The sequence below is a fragment of the Nicotiana tabacum genome, chromosome 8 (genome assembly GCF_000715075.1).
Source record: "Nicotiana tabacum cultivar K326 chromosome 8, ASM71507v2, whole genome shotgun sequence".
Classification (NCBI taxonomy): Eukaryota; Viridiplantae; Streptophyta; class Magnoliopsida; order Solanales; family Solanaceae; genus Nicotiana; species Nicotiana tabacum.
In genome coordinates this window covers 158969432-158980385 of record NC_134087.1, presented here as the reverse complement: position 1 = coordinate 158980385, position 10954 = coordinate 158969432, and positions in this window count along the sequence as shown.

Sequence of the window (10954 nt, the reverse complement as noted above, 5' to 3'; positions counted from 1 at the left end):
TTGCTCTAACTCGGCCCTCAGGCCCACATCTCGAAATCCGATAAAATTAACATCAATAGAATCCTTGTCTTCCCACGAGTCTATACATATGAAGAACATCAAAATCGGACCTCAAATGGCCCCTCAAAGGTCTCTTAATCTCAAGCCCTAATCTCTCAATTTTCTTCCTGTATTTCCACTAATACCATGATTAAACAATGGAAAAATGATCATAAACATGAGTAATGAAGCTCAGGGAACTTACCCAACTGATTTTCTTCGATTTTCCCTTGAAGTCACTACCCTAGCTCGCTTCCCGTCTTCAAAAATGGAGAACTTAGCAAAAATTCGCGAAGGAACATTATATACTTTCTGACCTAGGCATTTTCGCATCTGCGGTCCATTTCCCGCTTCTGCGACCAAATCCACCGCATCTGCGGTTTTCATTAAGTTGCCAATTTCTGCATCTGTGGTTAAAAACTTGCACCTGCACTACCGCAGGTGCGCCTACAACACCGCTTCTGTAGTTCCTGAAGGTCTTCAACTTGGCCACATCTACGGCTGCCCTACGCTTCTACGATCATCGCACCTGCGGCCTCCCAATCGCAGGTGCGGTTATGACAGATACCAAATGCTTCAGCTGCAAAAACTCAATTCCAATTCTTCCGTAACCCATCTGGAATCACCCCGAGGCCCCTGGGACCTCAACCAAAAGTACAAACAAGTCACATTTCACCATTCAAACTTGTACCAATCTTCAAAACACCTCAAACAACATTGAATCACCCAAAATACATCGGATTCAAGCCGAAACTTCCAAAATCTTCCGAATTACGCTTTTGATCAAAAAGTATACCAAACCACGTCCGAATGACCTGAAATTTTGCACACACATCCTAAATGCCACAACAGAACTACTGCAACTTCCGGAATTTCATTCCAACCCTTATATCAAAATCTCACCTATCAACCGGAAAGCACCAAAATCTCAATTTTGCCAATTCAAGCCCAAACCTTCCACAGACCTCCACAATGCATTCCGATCATGCTCCTAAGTCCCAAATCATCTAACGGAGCTAACCAAATCATAAAAATTACGATCCGAGATCATATACCAACAAGTCAAATCTTGGTCAAACTTTTCAAATTTCAAGCTTCAAACTGAGAACTGTTCTTCTAAATTCATTCTGATTACTCTAAAACAAAACCGACGATTTACATAAGTCATAATACATCTCACGGGATTAGTCATGCCCGAGAACTGACAAGCAAAGTGCAAAAGCTCAAAACGACCGGTCGGGTCATTCCATCCTCCCCCACTTAAACATACGTTCGTCCTTGAACGTGCCCAGAGTTGTTCCAAAATCCAACCAATCTCTGAATCACCTTACCATGCACATACCCGGGGGTGATCCCACGTCACCCTATCTCATATAAGTCCGATAAAATAATGTAACTGAAATTTCACAATCCAACCTAGCCCATAAACCTTAGAACCACATTTCCACTTCTGAAATCATCCACAAGATCAGAATCTCACATCTATACTCTGAATATGCCCGAACAAATTGTAATAACCCATACCTGCAACCTCAGGTGCAATTACATGATATACCACATAACTCAAACACTTGTAGCGATAACTTCTAATCACAACAGCTTCACACAACAACCGAATACCGATAGTAAACCTCTTATCAACTAAAGTCTCATTCCAACACTTTCATATACTTCTAATGATAAATGAAACACGTAGAAAGTCATAACCATTTCTCAGATCAACCATTCATGAAGCCACTTCTCCTTTGGCAAGGACCATAGCAAATTTTTGAGCTGAACATCGATATTATCCTTCCAACACGCTGAAACCGAATCTGTTTGTATACATTATAGATCCCAATGATCTCTCCCAATCCAACACTACTACTCTAGTGACATGGCACATCAATACAAACTAAAGCCACAACTCGTGCAATCCGTGCACCAATAAGCAACAATTCGAACATACTCAAGGCATGAAAATGACTCAAATGAAAGAGCTGTACCGCAAGCTCACCCGTACCACCCCAACAAAATGATGGGAACCCGTCACACATCATAGAAACAAAACATACGAATCTAAACCGAAGGGTCATACCTCCATATAACTTCATTGCAATGCGCGACCCTATACAAACACTGGTCCACATGAAACACCTCAAATCACTATGCTCAAATTCGACAACCATGCGCAATTCGATGTCTAGAAACAAAGCAAGTCATCATAACCACGGTGAAGCAATTGACATAACATTATACAAACCCGAAAGGACGCAACCAATGTGCCATCCGCCGAGCAATACCCAAAACTCTTCCCGCTCGAATTCCACTGAGAGACCTCAATAACACCGCACCACATGTTCCTATAACTAACAAATCCCAATGCCTCGTAACACGGAAAGGTAACTCATAGATCTCCCCAGATTACTAATAAGCTCAATAACAATCTATTCAACACATCCTTCAACAATACAACTCGGAGCCAACCAAGACGACTCAAGTTAGAACACATATCCACATTGGCCTGCCAACAAACCCCTTATCAAGGAAGCTCTGAAGCTACTCCTTCAACTCCTTTAACTCTGCCTGTGCCATACGATACGGTGTCAGGCATCAAATCAATACCGAAATCAACAACCCTGTCCGGCAACATGCCCGACAGCGGGAAACACATCTGAAAAAGTCCATCATCACTAGAACTGAATCAACGGTAGGAATCTCTGCACTGACATCCATCACAAAGGAAAAATAAGAAAGATAACCCTTATGAATCATCCGCTGAGTCTTCGAAATGAAATCACCTTACTGTGAACATAATCCATCAAACCTCGCCACTTAACCCGTGGCATCCCCGGCATAGCCAACGTTGCCGCCTTAGCGCAACAGCCCAGCATAACACAACACTGAGACTACCCAATATCATACCCAAAATCTAACATACCAAGCAACAAAATATCCCCTCGGGTCGCAAAACCCCGATAGTCACTATACAATGCCGATACACACGACCCACAACCACAATATAACTTGTTTATGAGAACTCCTAGTCTCCAACACCATATAGCACACGAATTACCATATCCGATCCCAATTCCACCGTCTGAATATACAACAAACCTCTAATACCCAATCATTCCACGAGAGGTACTCTTATCATTCTTCTGTACCACCAAGAAAACTCGAATATCAGCAGTCGATCCAACAAGAGAGCGCCACAATACTAATGAAGTATCATCAATCTCAATCACATTGCCTTTTTTATAAAACATATACCCTCGTCAAGTCACACCAATTAGTAATACCATTTCTTTAATCATCTGAAATTTCCTGAGCTGCCTAAGAATTATATGACCTTCCTTTCAGAATTGAACCGTAACCTTACACACGCAAATCTCAATCCTCCACAACATACTGCATATACCATACCATCCTAGGATAACATGAGAACTTCATATCCCTTCCGAGCCACAAACAACTATGTACTCAACCAACCAAGAACTTTCCATTGAGCCCATCTGGAAGAAAATCACTATACATCCCATGCTCCTCATGTCCATAGAAAAATATACACCTCTAAACCACGGTAGAAATCATTAAGAACTCTCTGACTCCCCTTTTGCACAAAACTAAATCTGTCATGACTGAATCCTTCTAAGTCAACCAAACTACGCAAGCCATTAAAACCCAAGAGCATTGCCGCGAAACACCTGCAGAAACTCATTACTTCGTAAGCACCCAAGGAACTACTCTTATCCTTATCAATCCGGCCTACTACCAAGCTATCCCATCTATCCAAGTTCTTCTGATTTACCTTCAACTTGACACTTCTTCTTGCTATAACACCACCATCCTCGACCCAGGCTCACCACACGAGACTCAAGCATAGCACCACACCGTCCTAAAGCTCATAAGCCACTGACTACTTTCTCAAGTAACCCCAAAAGCACCACATTCGAACTATTTACTCTGAAGAGACTTCCTGCGAATCTAAATCCGTTACCTTCACCTTCCTGATACTGATGTGTAGAATCCATAATGATATAGAAATGCCATGCGTCTTGACACCTTTCAATGCAAACCTCAGTTTCTAGCCAAATATACAAACTGAAAATCTCCAATTATTACATGTAAAATCTTGAACTCATTAGGACCATTCCCGAGAGTCATCCACTCTACTTAAACCTCAATTAGACTGATTAAATGAACCGAACAACCTGTGCCTCATTAGCACTCCGACACCATAGAATGTAACCTCACCTTAATGCAACCAAACAACTTCCTATTCTATGCACCGCACACCCTTACCAATAACCATTCAAGACATTCCGTGATTCTCATACACCTATTAAGCATAATATAACCTTTGTTGAAATTTCCTTTACTCGAGCCATCCTCGGTCTCAACCTCTGTGAGCCATAGCTTACCTACCAGCATGCCTCAAACTGGAAGCAACGTAGCACATAACCATGCAATCACCTAATCAATAGTAGACTCCCCCACTTGGCTCAAAGATATAGATCAAAACATACAATAACTCATAACGCATATACTCTATTACTTCCATAATACCAAAGTGATATTAAACTCAATCCTTCGTAAGCTCCTACAACACCTACCCTCTAGTACCTCAAATCTTCCGCAAGTCTCGCATTCACCCTTATAACAGTTAAACCCACTCTCCTAGGCGACCCAAATTCGAATTGCAACACATATCTTCCACTAGTAACATAGATTTTCCAATAAACAACATAAAGGATCACGCAAACTTCAGAACAATCCGCAGGAGATAACCCACATGCTTCACCTCAACTAGCATCTCCTTATACCCTTCCACCGTCATAGACATTACGTAGTCACTTGATCTTCCTGAGTCTGAACTCATATTGCAACATGGAATTTACTTCACTCCGCAACCAGAAAACATGAAAGGATTCTTCACACTCCCATAACTCGGGGCTATACATCAAATCAAGATGGAAATCAAGCACCTGATAGTCCTTCTATCCTCCAACAGACCCTTGTCGTCGCTTCCAAATCATATTAATACATCTCGCAGTCACATCACACTTATCACGTAACTATCAAGTCATCACCTCCCTTAATAGGGACCACAGAACATATAGCTCTAGAAACACACGCTCACACAATCATCAGCTTAGAGCTCAACCTATAGGCAAAAATCTGGCCTCAAGTCCTCCATAGCTAAGATCAACACACAGAGATCACACCTCGTCCCTCGATCAGGGAATCACAAGCCATTGATGCATATTTGATACTGAGCGCTCGTGCGCGCATGCGAACGCATGGAAGGGATTCAAAGAGTTACATTTCAAGCTGAATCAAGGACGCAGGATAAGAATTCAAGAATGTGAAGGTTTTGCAGCCTCTCGAGGATAAGTACAGACGCCACTGTACCGATCTGCGAGGCTCTACTAAACCTGCTCATAACTCGTGAGACCTATGTAACCTAGGCTCTAATACCAACTTGTCACGACCCTAAACCCGAACCCAGTCGTGATGGCACCTCTCATGAAGACAAGGCCAACCGATACTTTCCCATTTAAGTTTTAAGCAATTAAACAATAAGTGTTATGTTTTAAACGCGATAGAATCCCAAATAATAAGCAGTGAACATTACAATTTGCGAAAATAAAACCCAACACAGCCTGGTACCGAGGTGTCACCAGTCATGAGCATCTATCAATTTAATACAAGTCTAAAGTGTCTACAAAGCTATTACAGAGTCATTGAAAAAGAAAGAAAGGAGATAAAGGGGAAGAAGCACGGGGCTGCGGACGCCGAGCTGCTACCTCGTGAACTCCAAAATCTGCCGGGAGCTCTCAACCCTCGCAAGCATGATCTGCAATGCCTGAATCTACACACAAGGTGCAAGAAGTAAAGTGAATACTCCAACTCAGTGAGTAATAATCATAAATGAAGACTAAGAAATATGAGATCACGCAAGGTACGTTACAGGCTATAATGAAGCAGTAGAAGCCAGTAAAAAAATGAATCAGTGAAGATATGTAAAATCACTTTAGTTCAGTTTAAGCTTCATGAAATGCCTATTTAACAATTAAGCAAGCAAATGATAGGCAAATAGGAAAGATAAACACATTAAAGATCACCCCTCGGGCACAATGTCAACAAATCCACCCCTCGGGCAATATCTCGAAAATAAAACCAGCCCCTCGGGCAATACCAGCTCCTCGGGCTATATCTCATATCACAATGGGTGCCCGCGCTCTCCTGGAGGGGCCCCTTACGGCCCAAGCGCAATATCAAGTCATCTCGTGGCATACTCAATAGGCTCTCGGCCTCATATCAACAAGCCATCTTGTGGCGTACAATCTCAGGCCCTCGACCTCAAAAATCATAATCAGTGTATCCTCACAACACAGGTCCTCGACCTTACTCAGTCAGAATCTCATAAGCCACTCGGGCAATAGTAAAACATGGTGCTCAGCCCAAATTATCATTTAAATTATCATTTAATGTATTAAAATAGAGTAGACATGGATGAGTTATGAAAATAGTAGAAAATAGCATGACTAAGTACGAGTATAAAGTCAAACCAGTGAGAAAATATCAGTAAAAATCCCCTAAGGGTGCAAATAGTTGGCACAAGGCCCAAATATGGCATTCCGCCCAAAACTTGATGATAGCAAATAGTTTTCAATCAAATATACGGTAAAACAGTCATTTGTGCCATACTAAGTCACAATCCCTAATGGTGCACGACCCTACTCTCGCCATCTAGCGTGTGTGTCACCTCAATATAGCATTACGATGTGCAATCCGGGGTTTCATACCCTCAGGACAACATTTACAATCATTTCTCACCTCGATCCGGTCCAAACTCTAGCCTGTGATGCCTTTTCCCTCATGAACCGACCTTCGGATGCTCCAAATCTAGCCACAATCAGCACATAACCATTAAAATATGCGAAGGGAACAAAGCCCACTTGAAATATCCAATCTACATCAAAAATCCCGAAATTGCTCTAACCCGGCACCCGGGCCCACGTCTCGAAATCTGACAAAATTAACATCAATAGAATCCCCGTCTTCCCTGAGTCTATACATATCAAAAACATCATAATCAGACCTCAAATGGCCCCTCAAATGCCCACTCAAAAGTCTCTTAATCTCAAGCCCTAATCCCTCAATTTTCTTCCTTAATTTCCACTAATACCATGATTAAACAATGGAAAAATGATCATAAACATGAGTAATAAAGCTCAGAGAACTTACCCAACTAATTCTCTTCGATTTTCCCTTGAAGTCACTGCCCTAGTTCGCTTCCCGTCTTAAAAAATGGAGAACTTAGCAAAAATTCGCGAAGGAACATTATATACTTTCTGACCCACGCATTTTCGCACCTGCGGTGCATTTTCCGCTTCTGCAGTATCGCTTCTTCGACCAAATCCACCACATCTGTGATTTTTATTAAGTTGCCAATTTCCACATCTGCGGTTAAAAACTCACACTTGCGCTACCGCAGGTGCACCCACGACACCGCTTTTGCGGTTCCTGAAGGACTTCAACTTGGCCGCATCTGCGGCTGCCTTACGCTTCTGCGAACATTGCACCTACAGCTTCCCAACCGTAGGTGCGGTTATGACAGAAACCAAATGCTTCAGTTGCAAAAACTCAATTCCAATTCTTCCGTCACCCATCCGGAATCACCCCGAGGCCCCCGGGACTTCAACCAAAAGCACAAACAAGTCACATACCACCATTCAAACTTGTACCAATCTTCAAAACACCTCAAACAACATCGAATCACCCAAAATACATCGGATTCAAGCTGAAGCTTCCAAAATCTTCTGAATTACGCTTTTGATAAAAAAGTATACCAAACCACGGCCGAATGACCTAAAATTTTGCACACACATCCTAAATGCCACAACGGAACTACTACATTTTCCAGAATTCCATTCCGACCCATATATCAAAATCTCACCTATCAATCAGAAAGCTCCAAAATCTCAATTTTGCCAGTTCAAGCCCAAATCTTCCACGGACATCCAAATGTATTCCGATCACGCTCCTAAGTCCCAAATTATCTAACGGAGCTAACCAAATCATAAAACTTCCAATCCGAGATCATATACCAACAAGTCAAATCTTGGTCAAACCTTTCAAATTTCAAGTTTCAAACTGAGAACTGTTCTTCCAAATTCATTCCGATTACCCTGAAAACCAAAATCGACGATTTACATAAGTCATAATACATCTCACGGGACTATTCATGCTCGAGAAATGGCGAGCGAAGTGCAAAAGCTCAAGACGACCGGTCGGGTCGTTACACTAGATGTCATCACGATATCATACGGAGGAAAATTGGGATCGTGACAACTCATGTAGTCATACTAACAATTAAAGTATGTCATAAATAGCACATGTTATCAAATTAGGGCATAAGTAGCCTAACATCTACCTTGAGCATGAATAAACTATGCACCCGCATTTGCACTCGTTATCTTGCATATATGTCGTTTCCAATACATAAAAAATAATATACAATTCTATTTTGACATTCTCACAACTCGAGGTAAAGCAAGATACTTACCTTCTCTGGGCTAGTCTTTAACCCAAAATGATGTATATTTCTTTATTCTTGACCACTAATTACCCAAAACCTAGTCAAGTATCATTCACGGGAGTCAAAATGATGCTAAGGAAATAATCACAATCAATAAAGCATCGATCTTTGAAGAAATTATAAAAAGTCAACAACAGTCAACAAGGGCCCACATAGCCAAAACCTACAACCAAGACCAGATCTCGATGACCCATAATACTATAAGTCAAAATATATAATTAGTTTCCAAATTCGAATCCAAATCGATATTCAAAACATCAAAATATACTCTCTTATGTTGTAGACAAAACCTCCAAATTTTACTCTTTAAATCCTTAATGTATGTGTAATAATCCATGGATAATTATGATATCTAATTAAAACCAAGGAAAAATCACTTACCCGCATGATTTGGATGAAATCCCTCTCCAAAATGGCTTCAATCCGAGTTTCCTAGCTAAAAAATGGTATTATGAGCTTATGGAAAATTTGCCCCATATAAAATACAAATCTAGCTGCTAAAACTGCAATTTCCCTCGCTATGGTACCAAATTTGGTTGTTAAAAGTGCGCACAAAATGCTAGAGCACAACAAAGTACGCTCCGGGTGGCCAGAAACTCAGCCGCGCCCTCGGGACCCCGTCCAAATAGTCAAACAAGTTCTTCTACACTATACGAACCTACCCAAGGTCTAAAAACACATACGTAATAACCACATCTAAGAATCAAAGGCCAAATATTGTATAGTAACTCTCTTAAGTCATAAAGTTCTCATTCATTCAAAAGAACATTTGAGCCACACTTAGACATCTCGGATTACTTCCAAACTTTGTACACAAATTTAATTTAACTTTATAGACCTATCCAAAGTCTCGAAACACTAATCAGTGTCCAATAACATTAAAGTTAATCCTTGATCAAACTTTTATGAACTCTTAAGTTCTTCAAATTGCTAACTTTCGACAAATGGTATCGAATCCTTCTACGAATGTCCAAAATCCAATCCGAATATACTTGCAAGTCCAAAATTACCACAAAAACCTATCAGAACAATCAAAACATAATTTTGAGTCCATTTACCCAAAAGTCAAACTTTGGTCAAGTCTTCTAACATAAAGCTTCCCTTTAGGAACTAAGTATTCCAAATTACTCCCAAACTTCTAGGGACCAAAATCTCCTGTACCCACAAGTCATAAACACATTAAATAGACCTATAAAAAGTCTTAAATTACTAAACGAGATGCTAGAACTCAAAACAACCGACTGGATTATTACAAAGAATATCAAATGCTGGACAAAAGAAGTCAAAATGGCTTTCAGGTGAGCAGAACTTCTAAATGTGCTATTCTTGGGCTTCTTCTTTAATTTGCGTTACTACATCAAAGAGGAGCTCCCACAGATTTCAACAAAAGAACATGGAGAGTGATGCCGGAATCAAAAAAAGTTATTTTACAGTTACATATAGTAGGAAAAAGGTAAAATAATGGAAACGTTTGTTAGACCAACTTAATAGTTTCCTTTGATCTAGATGAAGAGGTTACACTTGTGTCCTCCCTAGAAGGTGATAAGTGTTTTTTTAAAGCAAAATATAATATTATATTACTAACACAAACACAAACATTACACAGATCTTACATAGTCCCTTAGGATATTTTCATTGCCAAAATTGGCAAGTTTTTCAAAAACAGTAGTAGCAACAAACTTTGACCTAATATTATAGCCATACTTGTCTTTAGCAACTAAGGTTCAACAAAACAAGGTGGACGTGCATGGTGGACACATTTTGAAACTTTAAAATTTTTCATTGCTTCCTTCGCCAAAAGGTGGGCTATCACATTTCCTTCCCTTAAGTTATGTCTCAGGATTGGGTGCTTCAACTGGTGCATTAACAACCAACATTCCAAAATTAGATTGTAAAAGTTAGGGTTATTTTCATTAAGCATTGATATGGTATCCATTGAGTTGGTCTCTATTTTGATATTAGGAAGATCAAGTTGTTGAGCAATCTTTAATCCTTCATGTAGAGCCATTAGTTCACAATGCATGACTGATGATGCATAAGTTGATTTGCAGTACCCAAAAATTCAGTCGCCATTTTTTCCCTGAAAACTCCACCCAGGCCAGCTTCCAGAGTAGATTTGGAGAAAGCTCCATCAATATTCAGTTTGATTGTATTTTGGGGAGGTTTGTTCCATCTGATCTCAATTTGAATCATGTTCTCCTTAAAGGAATTCTTTTCTGTAAAGAAGTTGTATTCCCAGGCTTGTTGGAGGATATCTATGTGATAGACCTTATTGCTAAGGTTATTAATATTATTGTTATTTCTATTTTTCCATATATTCCAAATGGC